At 45.2% G+C, this 18,976-nt stretch overlaps 1 protein-coding gene across 2 annotated transcripts in view; it reads left to right on the forward strand.

The window, feature by feature from the left end:
- The first annotated feature begins 921 nt into the window (after positions 1–921).
- Positions 922–18,976, forward strand: part of hdac7a (histone deacetylase 7a) — a 61,299-nt gene continuing 43,244 nt past the window's right edge. Inside the window, exons 1-2 of one of the 2 annotated variants that reach the window (XM_030118762.1) lie at positions 922–1,028; positions 17,967–18,035. The gene's annotated coding sequence lies outside the window, so the exon portion shown is untranslated. Of the gene's footprint in view, positions 1,029–15,795; positions 15,974–17,966; positions 18,036–18,976 lie in introns of those variants that run through there. The other variant, XM_030118761.1, reaches the window with a different exon arrangement.

Below are 18,976 nucleotides of genomic sequence, written 5' to 3' on the forward strand. Positions count from 1 at the left end.
ATACAGAGCCATTGTAAGTCGCTGTGGCCGGAGAACCAGCAACCGCTGGGGGAAGCTGTCCTTATCACCAGATATGATTACAGCTGGGGGAATGTGTGTGTGTGTCTATGCGTGTGTGTGTGCTGAGATTGGTGTGGGAGTCATGGCTAACTGATTGCATGGAGAATGTGTGTGTCCACATGCTTGTGATCTTGCAGAAAAATTTGCTTTTTTTTCCACGTCAGAACACACATTGGTGCAGGTTTGCATCCTCTGCTACAAACATTTCACTGACAGTTTTGACAGGATTTGCCACAAAGCCCCTCAGGTCCTTCTGGATTTGGCGTTTTTACACCCTGCGGTAGCGAACAACAAAACTTCAAGCTTTCTCTGTCCGTCGTTTCCACTGGCATTGTTCGGCCGGGGCTGTGTTTTCCACTCTGCATGTCTTTGTTTTCTTTTTTTGAAATTATTTTTGTGCTGGTATTTTGCCTCCTTCTTATATAGTGTTTCCTGCTATTGTCTTTCTCTACCAGGCTGGCTGCTGCTGCCTCTGGATCCGAGCCAGCCGGTCCCTCCTCCCTTTAAATACACACACATATCCATGACCGTATACACACACACACACACAACACACACCAGCACACACACACACTGCTCTCCCTTCCTCCCTCCTGGTACTTGTGAGAAAACACGAGAAAGTCAGCGATACGACAACCAACTGTGTGTTGAGGGAGGGAGAGAGTCCACCAGTCGGCTCATAGGGGTTACCTCTCCCTCTCTCCCTCTACCCTCTCCCTCGCTCTCTCTCTCTCTTCTCTCACTCCTCTCTCTCTCTCTCTCCCTCCCTTGCCTTTTGTTGCAGAACCTCACTTTCTCAACACTTGTGCAGAGGGAACTGATACCGTGCCTGTTGTGACTGTGTGTGTGTGGTGAGTGTGTGTGTTGTTTGGGGCGTCCTCCTCACTCTAGATCTCTTGGACTGAACTGTACATGAAACATGACTGATGGGACTTCGTAGCACGCTGGATGTTCACCACCGCAGACTGGTAAGACAGCGCTCTGATTGGGTTGTTACCCTGTGAAACATTACCGTGTTAGTTTGTGTGTGTGTGTGTGTGTGTGTGTGTGTGTGTGTAATGTGTGTGTGTGTCTGGGAAAAATGATGTCTGGAATGCAACAGGAAAATTGTAAGACATACACCCCTGGTTTTCCAGGCTTAAATATCAGAGTTTACTCTTTTCTATAAGGATGCAAAAGTTTCCCGGAGAGTTTTTTTTTTCTATCTTTTTTTCTCCCTTTCCCAAATCTCTGCTTCTCTTTCCTCATCTACCCCCCCCCCTCCTTAACTCTCTGCCTGGCCCAAACTTACTCAAGTTACCGGCTTCCTCCTGTTGTTATGAAGTCCCGTGGTTTCTGTGCAGCGCTCCGAGGGCGCTCCCACGCTCTCCCAAAGAGAAAGAAAGGAAGGAAAACAACGATAACCATTTCAGAGCCACAAAAGAAGAGGGAGAAGCATGCTCGGTCTCACCCCCTGCACACGGACTCCCCGCTCTCCCTCTCAAGCATCTACGCGCTTTTGTCCCTTTAACTTCCAGAACTTGGAAAAATGTGTCTGCATGACCCCTCCCCTTCTTTTTTTCCTCTGGTTAGTTGGACACAGGCTGTCTCTGCTCTTCCAAAAGGTGGCGGGGTGGCCCGAGGGGTGAGAAAATTGGAAACAGAACCACCCACAGTGGAGTGAGTCAGCCCCGGTCATTAGTGGTGTGTTGACTTTGGAAATGGCAGAGATTTTGGAGGGGTGGGGGGGGGGGGGGGGGCAAGAGGAATCGTCAAGGAGGAAAAAAAAAAGATTTTTTTAATAAATACCCAGAAAGCATCAATCTGATCATATCTTCGGATGAGGAAACTGCAGGTAGAGGAGGGGGACTTGAGCTGGAGCCTGTTTATGAAGGGAGGGAGGCGACTCGTGTCCATGCTGGGACGAGCTTCCCCACCCTGATCCCAAACATCTCCGACCCTCCGACCCCCTCTTCTCTCTCCCTCTGTCCTTCCCGTTGTCTTTCTGGGTCTCGCTCGCTCCTCCTTCTCAGTAAACTGCCAGTTTGATTGCAAATGCATTCTACTTGTTGCTTTTTCTACTTCTTTTTCACAAACACGCTCTGGACAGTCTTTGTTTCTTTCTCCTGTGTGTCCTCCAAAATTCCAGACCACACAACTCTCAGAACCAACAACGAAAAAACACCGTGCACGCTGGTGTTTGTGCGTTTATGCATTCTGGGTAAATGTGTATCACCACAGCTGGATGCTGTCAGAACCATCAGAACACTTTGTGCAGCTGCGGCTCAGGTACATCAGTCGACTGCAACACTCAAGACACCATCTACAGACTGACTGCGGTGTATTCGGCCAACACCTAACAAAATCAACTACACAATCTACTCCTCCTCTTCCTCCTCCTCTTCCTCCCCCCTGAGCCGCCTGGTACCCGGCGATGAAGGGGGACAGCGACGGCAGCACTTCCTCTCGCCACAGGAAGCAGGAAGTGCTGATTTCCACCGAGCTCTTCTCGTCACATGCACAGAAGCTCCAGTGTTTGCACGTCGGCCTCAGAGACGAGGCGCGATGAGCGAGGTGAATCCTGCATCGGGGCCCTGCAGCTGTGCACAGGCTGCTTTTCCTGGGAAAACACCTGGGAAGCTGCTGGCTCGGCCTCCCTGACCTCTGGGGCTCGGTGCTCAGGTCAGAGGACGATTGGTTAATCATCCTCTAATCACAGGCCTTGTTTTGTTATCTCCCCGTTTGGCCGTGGAGGCAGGGGGTGGCGCTGTCGAGCTTAAGAAAACACAAACAAGCATTCAGCAGCTAATGGCTTTCCAGTTACTCTGCAGGGTGGGAGGGCGGGGGAGAGAGGAGCTGGGATGACTAAACGTTTGGGCTTTTTCTTACATTAAGCTCATACTATGTGAGTGTTTTTCAAATCTGTTTCACCAAAGGGATTGACATCATTATAAAATCTATTTTCATTAGAAAGTTGCTGTCACAGTATGTTCACAGCCTGAAGTGGGATTACTGAGAAAATTGCACTTGACTTAGGAAAACATTGGCGGCGAGGAGCCTCAAACTCACTGACTCGCCTTATTTTGCTCGTTCCAAGATGGTTTGACGAGGATATTACTTTCCAGAGCGTGACGCACGCGGTCCGAGCAGGTGGAGCTGTGTGAGACCGAACGGGAGCTTGGAGTTCTGGAGAACAAGCGGGAAGAAAAACACACAAACTTGTGGCTTCGCAGAAGTCTCAGGCATAAAAGATGGATGGAAAGAAGAGAAAATGTGAATGCAGGACATAAAACCTGTCAATGCATATCGAGTACACGGGAAGAAGCTCGTCAGTTTTGCATGACTTGTTAATCTTACGGTGCTCAAGACATGGAATTAGATGAAGTACATTTCAATGAGCATTAACACAGAGGATTTATTTAAATGGCAAAAACCAGAGCATGTTTTTTGAAGGAGAAGACTTCTGGCATTCAAGTAAAATGAAGGAAAACTAAATAGTTTATTTTCGTGACAATCAAGGCCAACAAGTAGAAAATTCCTCCAGAGGTGACTGTGACGTTATCTAGCAATCGCAGCGGTTAGCTGACCAACATTTCCGCCAGCTGTATCGGACGGGGTTCTTTTTTGTGTGTGGTCAACGAGGAACTGGGAAGTGGGAAAGGTCCCCATCCAGTGGGAAATTTCAAATCATGAGCTTCAAACTCAACTTCTCCAAATTCGAGAAGTTCCTGAGAGCTCGAGAAAATTACTCAAAAGTTACAAAATGTACACATCTGCAGAAAAATAGCATCTTTTTATCTTATCTCATATAAATAGACAGTATGAGCTACATATTATCCCCACTTCCTCATGTCAGAATAAATGGTTGGCTTTGTGTACGATTTATACACAGATAAACATCTTTGGTAGTATAAACCTCCCAAACCAAACATATTCAATCATTTCTAGCTCATCAATAGTCTAGAAGTTAGTCCATCAGGTACTGGTTATTCTGGATCAGAGATCCATTTCTCAATTTGAACTAAATTTAAATTTTATTTGCACTTTTTCTAAAATCTCTCTTTAACCAAGAGTTAAGAGTTGTCTTGAAAATTACGCTGGTGTACATACAATAAAAATGAGTCAGATATTTAGCCACATCTAATTTTGTGAAAGCTTTATGGAGCCACTACAGAGAAGCTGAACTGTCAGATGTGGCTCCAGAGCTGCAGGTTGATCAGATCTGATCTAGACACACCGTTATTCCTCATTGCAGGGCTTAAAATGATCATTAATTGATAAATGTGCATCAGTATCCCACAGGACACAAAAGTTGCTTAAGTTGTTGGGAAACATCAGCTGAGTTGAACTTCAAGGCTCTGGCCAGCTCTTCAGGAGGTACAACCATAAACCTTTTATCACAGATATCAGATATCAGATACAGGTTACTGACGTTACGGTATTTTACTTGACGAATAGTGAAATTAGTGACTCACACTCTGGTTTCGAGCAGAGATATGACTTGTTTTTCTGAATATCATTAAATCTAAGCTGTGCTCTCTGTTAAAACTAAAGCTAGAGAGCAAAACTTACAGGGTGGAAATGCTGAACCTGCAGGCGTCATCTGCAAGTTTACATGAAGTAATGTGAGGATCAGTGGCTTTCAAAGCGTGAGAGTCAGGGGATGCTCCCTTCTCCATGATTTTTTTTTTGTATGTCTATCTATATTTCGGAGAAGAAATCATGACCAAAGGATAGTGTTGTGAAAGTTTTTTGAAATGAGAACACCGGGTCTTACGATTGGGAAACACTGGAGACGTGAGCCTAAACCACGGGTGGGTCAGGGGTCGAGAGGGGTGAGGAGGTCAGGCTGGGAGCCCAGCAGCTCTACTCGGAACAGGATATCCTGCGAGGAAAAGCCATCTGTCTCTCTTTCGCTCTCTCTTTCGGCGATTCCCACAGAGGGCACGGCGGTGAGGGGAGGCGCAACCTTTCACCGAAACAACCCGGAGAAAACACGGCCCATCAGTCACCGCTGACACACGCCATTTCTCCCGATTCTGATTAAATAGCAGGCGATCCTGTGGTTTTAGTGTGAGATGATGTATTCAGTGTGTGTGTGTGAAGCTGTTTTTATCCACTTCAAAGGACTCAGCAGCCAAAACAAACTCTCCCCCGGTGCAGCGGAGTTTATCCTGCTGTATCTTATCTTAAGCAGACACACAGTGTGTAAAACTGATGAATCACCCCCTTCTGTGGTTACACACACACTAAAGGCTTAGAAAACACTGTCATGATGTAGATACACAACGTAACTTCTGCCTTTCCTGCTAATTTTTAATCAGTGCACTAAACCGTTAGAAGCTGGATGCAAGAAAACACCTGGCTTTTCTAAGAACGTCTGTGGTTTGTCGAAACGTGTCTAATAACAGCAACCAGCCAGATTCAGTATAAGATTCAGTGAGCCACATCATTTGTACAATTTATTATGAAACTGAGAATCAGTACCTAGCCTGTTATTGTAATTTCTGGCATCCTTCATCTATTTCTCTATCTATAGGTCTATGTGGACGATGGAGGCGATCACAGGAGAGACATACAGCCAAACTCACATTCACTGCTGTAGAGGCAGCCTCAGAGCCACCGAGTCCCAAAGCTCACAATCAGGATCAGGATCAGGGACATTCTCACTAACAGCCTCACAATTCAACACACCTCTCAGAGAGACTTGGGCTCACCACCTAAACAAACTATGACATCTTTGGATTGTGTTGGGATACCCATATAAAGCTCATGCGACCACTGAAATAACAGAGTGTCTGTCATCGAACCGGGATTTTCTCACCGTGAGTCAGCAGTGCAATCCACTGCAGCAGCGGGTGGCCCGAGCCCACACTCAGCCGGCTCAGCACAGGTCAGGACGATATCATTAGAGAGACAAGTCCGCTCCACTGCTTTGCTTATTTACCAAAGGCTGCAATTAGTTCTGTTTAAGACTCTCCGACCCTGAAGAACCACCGGTTCCTAAACTGAAGAGTAAACAGCCACTTGTGTGTCCTTGAGACTTCAGTTTACCGGCACAGATTCTCTTGAAATTGGGCATCTTGGTAGAAGGGTTCAGCCCGAGGCAGACCTGAATGTGTGTGAGACGGGAGCATGAGTGGGATGCAGGAGCATCCACCCTGAAGGTGTAGAGGAGGTCACTCTTTATGTTTGACTCTCAGCTCCAGTCTTGTGAGACGACAGTGGAAGGTCGTCCACTGTCCCGTGGCTGCATGAGTGTATCGGAGGGAAAGATACCGAAGCCCGAGCTGCTCGTGTCGCAGAAGAAGAAAACAACTGAAGCCCACGTCAGATAAGGAGGCATTTCTCAGCCGGCTGAACTTCCCCTTCTGCATCAGTCACGCCAAAATCGTCATTTATCTCTCCATTGCACTGGTTCATAATCTGAGTACATTCTCATCTTTAAAGTAGGTGATCTCTTTTTTCCGCCCCAGGCTCACTTAGCTTATTGTTTTTCCCACCGCCGGCTTGTTGTGACACAGGCGAAGCGCCGAGAAAAGACGAAAGTCAGAGCGAGAGCGAGCGCGCGGCTGAAAGCGAGAGATGGGGAAGGAGCGCGGAGCTATTTTTGTCCCGTCTGGGTGTTTCCTCCACACACGCTCACGCTTCTCGGGCTTGTTGTTGTTCAGAGTGGTGGGAGTCGGAGGAGCGAGGACTTTATTTGATTTGACTTTGCGTGATTTCTCAGGAGGGGTGGCGTCTGGGTTGTCTTCGGTTTCTCGGCGTGTTAGAGCGCCTCGCCGGGCGGGGGTGTTTACAGGATCCTCAGACCTTCATTGTTGCTCTCCTGCATGTGCCGGCCTCAGCTTAACCAGATCAAATCACCAGAAGACGTTTCAGCGTCTCTCTCCGTATTTAGTCTGGAGTTCATGATACACTTTCGATACCTTGAACAATAAACATTTCTTTTAAACATCGCTGCGCTTCGATTATTTTCCTCTGCGATCACACATTCCTCTGGAAAAAAGAGGCAAGCGTACTTGTTTGCGTTCGCTCTCAGTCAGTGATGACTGCTCACATGACGATCACTCGCTCTGCTGAGGAAAAAGTCGGTCAGCGGCTCGCCGAGCGTCCCCGGTGTCTCTGAGGTTCCCGGTGTGGACGAACCGTCGTTCTGTTTTCACAAGCGTCAACACGGAAACATTTAGAAAACCTGTCTTTAAGGAACGCAGAGCCGGCGGAATGTCTAGGTTTCCACTGATGATTGTTCTTCACCTTGTATCTGGTTTGATACAAGACATTTCAGATTAAATATTAGCAGCACAAAAGCAGTTTGTCACATGTCGGTGACTCGTGAGTGACGGATCACATGCATGTCCTTTACACTTTCAATGTTGATGAAATTAGCAAATTATCACCTTTGAGCAACACATTAAATATAAATAACATATTGCGCATTAGCTACATATTATATCACATTTTAACACGTGAACAACGCGTTAAATTTAAATATGTTATCGCATAAATCATAACAAAACACTGAATATTGACAACGTATCACATATTAGAGACATAGCATATAGTCACAACACATTAAATATTAGTTTACATGTCTAAAAAAGTACATACTCGCATGAGCAACATAAAGTGCATTAAGAACATAGCAGACAATAGTAATATATGACCAACAAATCACATATTTTCAGCAAAGCAGTTGGCTGAGAATGAACCATCAACTAATTTTAAGTGGATAATTATTCAATCATCACCGGAACAGAGCAGGTTCGTTCATCGTGATGGTTTTCACAGAAACGGCAGCTTTTCTCAGCCCAGTAACGTGTTGTATATTCAAACAGAGGCTGTGCTTTGGTCCTATGTGTGGCCGTCAATCTAAATGTGTCGTTTTCTGCTGCTGCTGCACACTTCTTTTTTTTTTTGCTTTAAATAACTTCACCAAATTGGTGTCTCATGATGAACAACCGACCGACACAAATCTGCCGAACGCAGAGCAAGAATATCTTCTGAAATTAGAAAAAAGAAGCTGAATCTAGTTCAGCTGTGTGATTAACCACACCCTGAAATATCCTGCTTCTCTCTCTCTCTCTCTCTCTCTCTCTCTCTCTCTCTCACACACACCACACACACACACACACACACACACACACACCACACACAAATATGCCAAAGAATAATAAAGTTTCATCATTATTATTTTTCCTCTTTGTTCTTGTGTTTACTCAGCCTCCTAAAGATAATACGTCTCTTAGTCAGTCTCCAACCCCCCTCCTCTTTTTCTAATGTCCTCCTCTTCCCCCTCCTCCTCCTCCTCCTCCTCCTCTGCTCCTTCCTTCTCTCCTCTCTTGCAGCATTCCTCACATTCCTGCTGGCTTCTTAAGGGGAAGGACCCCGCTGGCAGACCCAGGCAAAACATTATTACAGAGCTCTCCACCTCCCTCCCTCTCTCCCTCCCTCTCTCCTTCTCTCTCTCTATCACTCCTCATTCCTCTCTGTTCACGTCCCTTTTCACCCCTCTGTCCCTCCCTTTATCGTTCTAATCCACAGAAACTCCTTCTTTCCTCCCAGACCTGCAGTGGTGGGAATCGGGGTCGAGCTATTCTTATCTGTCGGCACATGACTGAGAAACCTTCACAACAACAAGTCGGACCAGCTTCAGCAGCACATCTCTGTTTCTGCATTCAGAACTTACCTCTGACCCCGTTTACACCACAAGTGACGACAGAAAACTTTCGCTTTCTTGGCGTTATGAGGTTTATTTACACGACAGCGGTGTGTATAGTCACTGAAAACGCAACTTTTTGAAAACAGCTTCCAAGATGGAACGTTTTGGAAACACTCCGTCTCCATGGAAACAGGAGAAAACGCAGCATGCGCACCGCGGCCGTAGCGAAGAGTTCTCCTGCTGGTGAGTGAGCAGAGGGACAATAACAACAATGGAGGCATCCAGAGCGTCAAGACTCCCAGTCCAGAGCCTCCTGGACGGAGTAACTCACAGCTCAGAGTCTCAGCTCGGTCCATGCAAAAGTCCGTTCTCACACTGTTATCTTTATAGCGCATCGTTCTCTGCAGCGTGTGGTGTTGTGTGTGTGGTGTGTGTGTGTGTCAGGTCTGGTGTATGACTCTCAGATGCTGGGAGGGGGGTTCATTGCCGGCCTGGCCTGAGGTCACATTGTTTTCAGCGTTTCAGTAAACGGACGTCCGCTTTCAAGACGGTGTCATGTAAACCTGAAAATAAGCAGAAACGTCTCCAGCAGGACGTTGGAATCATGTCTGTCATGAAATCACTTCCAGGAGAAGAAACGAGACGATACATACAAATGTGTCTCCATTTATTACAAATAGAGTAATAACAATTAAAGCTTTCGTGTGTGTGAGTACATGTGCAAAGTCTAAACCCTGTGGAACCAAAACTGAAATAACGCTGAAGAAACCCCCTTCCTGCATCTGAGGGTAAAAGAGCCGGTCTCAGAGGAGACCTGCGCCCTCACAAGCACCTTCATTTGATTTTGCAGAGAGACATTGAATGTTATTACTTCGGGAAATCCCTGGAGTTTATCCAGCGAGAACGTGATCCTGTCAGGATTCGCTTTTCTTCCTGTTCAGAATCATTTAAATGTTGCAGCAGGAGCGCTTCAGCTCGGCAGGTGGGAGGCAACCTCCACAGCTGACCACATCCTGCCTGTACAGCAACTCCAGAAGAAAAACGGAGAAAAGCTTCCTTACGTCAGACTGGCTGCTTTTACGTGTGTGTGTGTGTGTGTGTGTGTGTGTGTGTGTGTGTGTGTGTGTGTGTGTACTTGTACAGCTATATGTTGTGAGGACCTTTTGTGAGGACGTTGGGTTTTTAACCTTGCAAGTGAGGACAATTGTTGGAAAGTGAGGACATTTTTGCCGGTCCTGACTATTCGACAGACCTCTTTTGGCCTTTTTGAGGTTCAGACTTCATTTTTGGTTTAGGGTTACAATTAGGTTTAGGTTAGGTTTAGAGTATGGGTTAGGGTTAGGCATTAATTTTTGATGGTTAGGGTTCGGGTAAAGGGCTAGGAAATGCATTATGTCAATGAATGTCCTCACAGCATATAGCTGTACCAACGTGTGTGTGTGTGTGTGTGTGTGTGTGTGTGTGTGTGTGTGTGTGTGTGTGTGTGTGTTTGTCATGGACGCCTGGGACTTAAACTTATGTCAGTCTCTCCATTAGATACTTTTCCAAACGGTTTTGCACATTTTTAAAACTCTCTCAGTAACTCAGGAAACACACAAGCAAGTGTTGATTCTGAGAGTTGGAGCTGGACGGCTGGAGTGTGTGTGTGTCAGTGTGTGTGTGTGTGTGTGTGTGTGTGTGTGTGTGTTGTAAATGAAATCCTCTCCCTGTGGGTGGCTGCCTGCTGCACTGCTTTTGTGTCACCCTGTGGTTTTGTTATTTTCAGCTCAAACCGGATGTGATTCAGACTGCATAGCAGATTGTGTAATTGAATGGATCGGCCACACACACACGTGTGTGTGTGTGTGTGTGTGTGTGTGTGTGTGTGTGTGTTCTTGTATTTCTATCCTTGTCGGGGCCAAATGTCCCCACAAGGATAGCAAAACGTGGAATGACGTGCCTTGTGGGGACCTTTTTCCGGTCCTAAGTAGGAGAAACTGTGTTTTCTTGACCATGTTGTTGTTACTGAAAAAAGTAAAAGTGCAAAAACATTTCTTTAGGGTTAGGCTTTGTTGTGGTGTGGGTTAGGGTTAGGGTAAGGGTCAGGGTTAGGGGCTAGACATGAATGGGAGTCAATGGACGGTCCCCACAAGGATAGAAATACAAGACTGTGTGTGTGTGTGTGTGTGTGTGTGTGTGTGTGTGTGTGTGTGTGTGTGTGTGTGCGCGCGTGCGCAGGCACACGTAACAAATAGAGAAGTCTCTCTCTCGCGCGCAAACACACACACAGTTGTATAGTTCTGTACACCCACGTCCTGAGGGTTTCTGGGAACGGTGCTGGGTGAACCCCCCCCACCCCCTCCACCCCCTCCACCACTCTGTCAGTTATTAAAGAGGCACCCGAGGGTGAACCTGCAGACGCGTCTCTGGTTTCAATATTGGTCTGAAGCATCGGCCGTTGACCTGACTGACGCTGAGATCGGAAAAAAAAGAGGATAAGTGGCGCGCACGCTTTCAGGCTGCGTGGAACAAAAACTCAAAAACGCCAAGAAGAAGAAGAACGGTTGAAAGTGTGGAAAAACACGGTGACGTGTGAGTGACAGTATCTGAGTCAGAAAGATCACAGAGGCAGCAAACATGCAAGAGCACGAAGGAAATCGGTACTTTAGGTAATTTATGAAGACGTTTGGTTCTTTGTTCATCGGGGGGGGGGATTTATTGTTCATTATGATCCAGAACACATAAAAAAACAAAGCTTTCATTGAGACAGAAGGATCCAGAATCCCTACATTAGATTTGGTGTATTTTACACTTCTGTGAACTTTTATGCCAGTTTAAACATCCATCCATTCATTTTCTATCATGCACAGGGAGAACATGCAATCTGAATTCAGTCTGAGTTAATGGTGTTTGATATGTGCACCATTTGCTCTGGTGGACTGGCAGATCAGACTGGAGCTTGTTTTGGCAAACAGACCTTATGTTTGACACCCGTGATATACGCCAGTAAATCAAATACGATGATTTGTACCTTCTTCACTTTACTTCCTGTTAATGTCTCACAATATACGGCTTCAACTGCAGATTAGGATGATTGAATCTGACTGACTGTGCTCTTCATCCGTGGACATCCTCTCGCACACTGCATGTGATCGAATACGGTGTCAGAGTGGTGAGAAAACACGTTCAAGTCATCATCGCTGTCATCATCTTACAAATTTTGGAAATCCCACACATCCTACACAAAAATCTGCGTTTCATATTTCTGACTCATTTTCAGTGCTCACCGTGTGATCAGCTCATACTGATCGGAGTCTGGTTTGAAGTTCGAAGAGGACATGATCCATTTTCCAAGAGCTCCTCTCAGGAATCACGTGAAGCACTTCTATAATTCTGCAGTGTGATTTTTAGACGATGTCGTTAAACACTATGAGCAGCCGTCCCCCCGTCCGCACGGGGTCGGGTTTGTTTGGACGTCATGAGGAGTGTGAAGCACAGAAGTCTGACCTGAACAGCTACGCCAGTGATCAACACAACCATCTAATCACACATCACATGAGCTTCAGTTCATTGCTTTTAGTCTGGAAGATATTTAAAAGTTTACAAACATTTTTGATTGAGATTGAAAATTCCTGTAATGGCGGTTTAACACATAGTTTAAATGGCGAACTCCTTCGGGGGGCCTTGAGTCGGACGCAGTTTCATCGAGTTCCCGTGACGTGACTTTGAGAGAGTGTGTGTCTGCAGAGTGTGTGTCTGGAAGCCTCTTTCACTGGTTCGGAGTGCGATGGTCCTGCATCCACGCTGAAACCGTCGCTCGCTCAGACAGGATGTGCTACTTCCTCATGCGCAGACGTGGCCAGAGCGCCGTGCACAGGGTGGGCTGACAGCCGCCAGCCCACATTTGTACTCGCCATGTCTGAGGGCCGCTCGGGATTTACGGCCTTGATTCCCAGTAGAAAGCGGGAGGCGCTGCAGCGCTGAGCGAATTACAGAGCGGCCAGACGTACGACCCCCCCCCCCCCCTCCGGTCTGTCATCATTACCGGGGAAAACAAACGCAACCAATAACCAGAAGCCTTTACTGTGACGTTTGGACTCTTACTTTGACTGATTCCGCCTGTAAAAGGCTGTTATGACTCAAGCTTGTTAAGATCATGTCAGCGTACAAAGGTGGTAAAAGGCCACTTACCTTTCACCACATCCCGGGTTTTATAGGAACTGCTGGCGTCTGCTCTCGGCCCTGTTGCCTCAGTTTTCTCCTGTTGAGTTCCTCTGTTGATGTGTAACAGAGGATTAAGGAAATGGAGAGAGCTTTTGAATCATGCAGAAACTCAGATATCAAACTATTACACAAAACGGATTCAAACTATGAACCAAAGATGAGGGGGTTTGGAAACCCCGGGCTGTTGAGACTGAGTGCAGGGTTGTAACACGCTGAGAAGATCCCACAAATGCATGGTGTGTCAATATGGCACTATTTACAGGAATGTAAATAGCTTTATAATATTATAAGATTTATGGGCAGGAGCATTGTTACAAGAGGGAATCATCTACCAAGCGCACATGGTCCTTATCGTCTGCCCATATTTATGGCAGAATTTAGAATTTTATAGGATGAGATCTTGACTTTTTTTTTTAGGTTAATGATTAGCGGTTTGTGCATCACACTGAGAAACACAGTGGGTTGTTTCTGTGTTGTGCTGCTGTTTTGAGAGCTATTTGCACATTCTCCCTGTGCGTGGGTGGATGTTTCGTGAGAGTGTGTGTGTCTAACTTAAATAAATCCTGCCCAGATGAATGGACGACGATTGGAAGGGACTTAATTTCACCGGAACACCTCAAGCATCTTGTGATGAAAAATGCCTTTCTTGACGCATTTAAACTTTATTCCCTCTTTCGGAGGCGGTTGGTCTCTGCCATCCTTCTAACAGGACCAACATTATTTTCCTGGTGTCAAGGAATCGTGCATGAATCAGAGGGACCGAAATCACCATGGCTTCGCTTTTTCCCCCCCACATGTTGGGAATATGTGGTGGTGAGCGTGACAGGAAGCATGCTTTACCTTACTGGACGTTGGAAGGTGGCAGATATCTGAAGCCGATCTGCAGCGCCGGCGCTGTGCGGGTAAAGCGCTCCGCCGGCGCCGTGCATGGCTGGGTTTGTTTTGTAACTTGGTTTTCCTACCAATAATCCTGCACCGCATGAACGGCGGTGCGCACAGCTTCAGTCCTATACATGACACACACTCTGCGTCGGTTTCGGGCCATGCGGCGGACTGAAAGTAAGCGCTCCCAGTAAAGCTGTTATACAAGCGGCTTAACAACATATGACATTGAGATTGAGCCCAAACAAAGTATTCACACATGGAGCAAAGCAGGCTTTATGCTAGAAAGTTCACTTGCTGGCTTTACTTGGATAGAGAACTTAATAAGTCCATGCATATAATCCCCTGCTCTTTAATGATTTTTTATATATGTTATATACTCCTCCAAAATGACATGTAATGACGCTGCGTCTCATATCTTTTACACTTGAATCAATATAGAAGAGTGATTGATAACGTGGTTCTGTGCTGTAATAAGCTGCTTTAGCTGCATTCAATCGGATCATTTGATAAATTAGCATGTGCAGGATAGCAGTCATTAAAAAGATAAAAGGATGAAATAAAGGTGTTTCTTTATTCTAACACTGATGTGCATCAACTTTATACAATTTCAATTTCTACTCATACTCTTGATTTTATTTATTGCTAGTAAAGTTTAGCAAAGAAGATAATTTTTCACACATTTGTAGGTGTAAACCAAACACATGAACAATCCTTCAAGGTTATCTTAACCCCTCTCATTACAATAGTCCTCACTTGGCATTAAAAACACTGAAGATAAGAACGTTTCAGTCCTGCTTTATCAGGAAAGGAAAACGACATGCTGCTGATCTCAAACGATTTGGAAATATTCAGCATTTTGAAAGAATGTCATGACTCAAATGATCCATTTGGGGGATTTTCCTTCTTCAAAATTAACCGTAGCAACACAAAAGTGCGTGTGGTGTGTGGTGTGTGTGTGTGTGTTTAGCAGCATGTGCAATTTTCTTTGCAAATTTCTTCTTCTTTGCTGTTAGAGTGGTTTTAAAAAAATAATTTTTGTTTAAGGTCTGTTTGCGTGACAAGAGCTGAGAGCTCAACTTTTTAAAAATGACTCATGTAAACTGGGGGAAAAAGACGCCGGCTCCCACTGCAGTGTCAACGGACGGCTACTGAAGAAACTTAGTTTAAAATTCATTCAAGTTTTCTTTTCGCCCAATTGGAGCCTCTTGATGGCTGGTTTTGGTCCACAGGCCTTATGTAGGACACCCCTGTATTAGAGTTTAGCAAAAATTCAAGGACAATTAAACAGGATGCAGAATAGAGATTTATTCAAATTAAATTTTTATGCTTGCGCTCATGATACAGTTTTTATATCTGCTGCTCATTAAACGTGGAACGATCTGCCTTCACAGGTTTTCCACCCTGATATGGTTTTACTTTATAGTTTTATGTTTTTCTTTATATATCTGTGTTTTAGTTGTGTTTTATGCTTCTTATCTTGTTTTATGTGTTATGTTTTAAATCGTGTTTGCTCAGCATGTTATTCCAACCATGGTGTGAAAGTGTCAATAAAAATGGCAAGGCCGATCTATCTGGGGTCTTCTGGGGGTCTTGAGGTGGTCTTTGGGGGCCTTTGGGGTGGCTTTGGCCCTTCGGGTGGGGGCCACCTTCTTTTCACAGTGATTCAGAGTTTTCTGACAGCAGGTGGAGCCACTTTCTTTTATTTTCCACAAACTCCTTGAAAAACACAAAGTTGTCAGGATGAGTTATGTTAGGGGGTGAAGGGGTCTGGGGGGTCCGGGGGGGGGGGGGGGGGGGGGGGGGGGGGGGGGGGGGGGGGGAATAAAAGCACCAAGGCCGTGAAAGGGTCCTGTGAGTCTATTTTTGGTGGGTATATTCTGTCGGCAGGGGGAGGCAGGAGGCAGAGTGGAGGGACCGGAGGACAGGAGGGGGGACGGACTTTCTTCTCCGGGACTCAGTGTCTTTCTGCTCCTCCGGAGAGCAGCAGCAGCAGCGGAGCGGCTCTCGGTGTCTCCGTCCCCCCTCTGGCTCTCTCCGTCCCCCCTGGAGGACTTCCTCTCGCGCTCTCTGTCTCTCTCTCTCTCCCTCCCTCTCTCGCTCTCGTTCGCTTTCCCGCGGGGAGCGCGTGATTCTCCCGGGACTACGTCTCGCGCGGCGGTGGATCTGCGCTCGAGCCTTCCAGAGGTAGGAAACAGCTGGAGGAGGCTCGACCTGCTTGTTTGTGTTCCTTCACATGGAGTTTGAGTCAGAGGGTTAAAATGTTGCTCATCTGCACAGATGTGTAAAAGCAGCAATTTTAAACTGAATTAGTTACACTTTACTGAATATTTTATTACTTTTAACGCCGTTTAGTGTCTCATATTACTACATTTAACCTCTTCTTCCTATTTGTTGTGTTTCTATAAGGGAAAATAATGGAAACTATGCATGCTTTTCCCGTTTGCCTTAATAAGTCAAGTTTTTTGAGCCACAAACTTCTATTATATTTTTCTGAATTTACATACAGTTTAATTTCATCTTGTGAGTCAGACAGGTAAACTGGTGCCACAAGAGCCTTGAATTTCAAACTAAAGTTTCTATTTGTGGTGGCACGGAGATAACATCTGGTGAAAAATACAGTGAAATATCCAAAGAAGTTCTACAAAGTTCAAAAATCAATATTTCCTCTGAAATCTTTACAATTGGACTCTTGTGAGCAGTTTGTTTGACATCCCTGTTGTAAAGCAAGACATTCAGACACAAAGCAACTTATTACAGTGTTTGACAAGGAAATAGGGGGAATACAATAAATGCTTAAGAAAGGCATGAAAAAGAGATTCATTAGGATAACTTTAATAGAATAAGTAAAGTCTATTGAATAATGGAAATCCTGAGTAAGACCTGATTTGAAAGAGTGTGTCAGCAGGGAGTTTGTTCCACAGGTGATGAACTTCACCTCCTTTCTTCTGACTCTGAAACACTCAGAAAACCTCTTCCCGAGGACCTCGGGGTTCTGGATGTTTCATAGTTTACTAGTAAAGTTGAGATGTATTTCAGCCCGAGACCAAGAAGTAGTAATGTTTCGAAGTGGATCCTTCAGGGACATAACATCGTCTTCCATGCATTTCCTGCACACTGGGCCTGAGGGCCACTTTCAGTCCCTGCACCTGTCCCGACCTCCACATGAGCAATACTATGCTCAGCTACCGCCACTTAAGTCAGTAAAGCGAACGTCTTTGTGCTTTGGGATTCATGTTTCGAACTACCGGTGTTCCTTCTGTTGCTCCAATCGACACAAATAGAGATGCGTGTCTGCAGCTGCATTTTACTCTTGATTTTAGTTCTTCTAACCTGTGATAAAACTATTAAGGTGCAACAAAAGATTAAAAGTCCCTAATCTTTATGAAATGACTGCAATGACTTCTCTTTCACATTTCAGGATATATAACAAATGTTGATATCGTGATAATGATACATTTACAGTATGATGCACAGAAATTCATGCTTTTTGATTCTTTCAGCTTCATTTCCATCCTGCAGACAGCTTCAACATATAACATGAATTCACCTACTGGGTGGTTTTTAAATGTAATTTTTTACTGTTTTATCTTTACAGAAAACCCTTTAAATTGTTGCATTCACTCATTCACACACACACACACACTCACCACTGCAGACAGAAGACATGCAAACATTTATCTTCCATTTAGACTCATTTATGGTTGAGTCACTTCAATAGATGCAAAGGGGGAGATGGGGAATTGAAGATGCAACCAACAAACGCACTCATGCACACAAACATACATATGCAGATGATATCAGGGACCTTTAAATATCACATGCACTTTTTTTTTAACCCGGTTCTCTACCAGTATGTCATGTAATCCGAGCTTTCCTGTGTTTTGTGGTAATGCGACCACAGCTGCCATATCCATTTTTGTTTAAGCTCTCGCTATCCAGATCTGGGTCAACTATCAGAGCCGTGCTCCATATATCACCTCCGCGGCCCGGATCGGGCCCGGCCGCAGACGTCAGGCGCTGAAAACTGTTAACGCCGAGCTTTAAAAGAGCACTCAGTCACTCAGTGTGTTTTTAACTTCCTCTGATGGTAAAATCCTCTGTGGAGCCTTTCAGAGCCACTTCAGAGAGTTTGCATTGTGTCCATGAACTTATTTGTGTTTGTGTTTGCATGTTGCAGATGGACTCAGGACCTCTGGTGACTTCCTGAAGACACACAGACACGACGCCGGATTCCAAAAAGTGGCAGGTTGGACTTTTAACCTCCGCAGAAAAATGTACCGAGCGGCAGCACTTAACTTTAATAAGCAGTTGTGTTGTGGGTTGTTGGTAATATTTGAATGAAGCCCTCTGAAAAGTGAAGCCGTCAGCGCTGAAACATCGGTGTGGAAAAAACGCTGCCAGTCTGCAGCCAGCCGGGCCCGGAGGACTGCATCCTGTCTGCTTTATGTGTGCTTTGAGCAGTTTTTCCAGCGCGCCGCTGTCGGTGAGCTGAGCTGCTCCGTTCTGAGCAGCTAAAGCTCAGAACAGGTGTCGGAAAGACGCCGCTGCTGCTTTCTGAAGGTGTGGTTTTATCATGTGTCAGGCGGACCGACAGAAACGTGTGAAAAGCTAAATTTAACTGTTAAGGTGAAAATAGTCCCTCGAAATAACAAGGCCTCCTTATCGTGACAGTTTATTGTACAGTAAATGGATTCACTTCACTTTTTGAATTTCACTTCCATTATTTTGTATATTTCTTCAAGCAAAGCAGCTTAAAATGCTGCCGATTATTTTTTTACACAAATGAAACAAGCGTGCACTTTAAAAACCAAAAATAAGCCATGAAATCATGTGGTGTGAAGCTGTTTTCATCTAATTTTACATTCACTGTATCATTTTCTGCTGTTTCCTCATAAAAGCATGTATGTCAACGTCAGAGAGAAGAAGCAGCTGACTCCTAATTTAGGTGCTTGAGGGACGAGATTTCCCATTTTTAATGGAGGTTGAAGGGTTAGAGTTGTTTGGTGAGAAACAGCTGGAAAGTATCTGGATTATATGTGTTTAAAAGTTATACAACGTCTGGATTTAAAATGTGTTTTTAAAGCTTTTAAGTGGTTACATATAAAACCGATTATGTAAGCTATCGATCTATGAGCAGAAAAAGGAGTTACTTTCTCTTTGTTGTAGTTAAACGTGGATCTGCACCTG

The sequence above is a fragment of the Salarias fasciatus genome, chromosome 20 (assembly GCF_902148845.1).
Source record: "Salarias fasciatus chromosome 20, fSalaFa1.1, whole genome shotgun sequence".
Taxonomy (NCBI): domain Eukaryota; kingdom Metazoa; phylum Chordata; class Actinopteri; order Blenniiformes; family Blenniidae; genus Salarias; species Salarias fasciatus.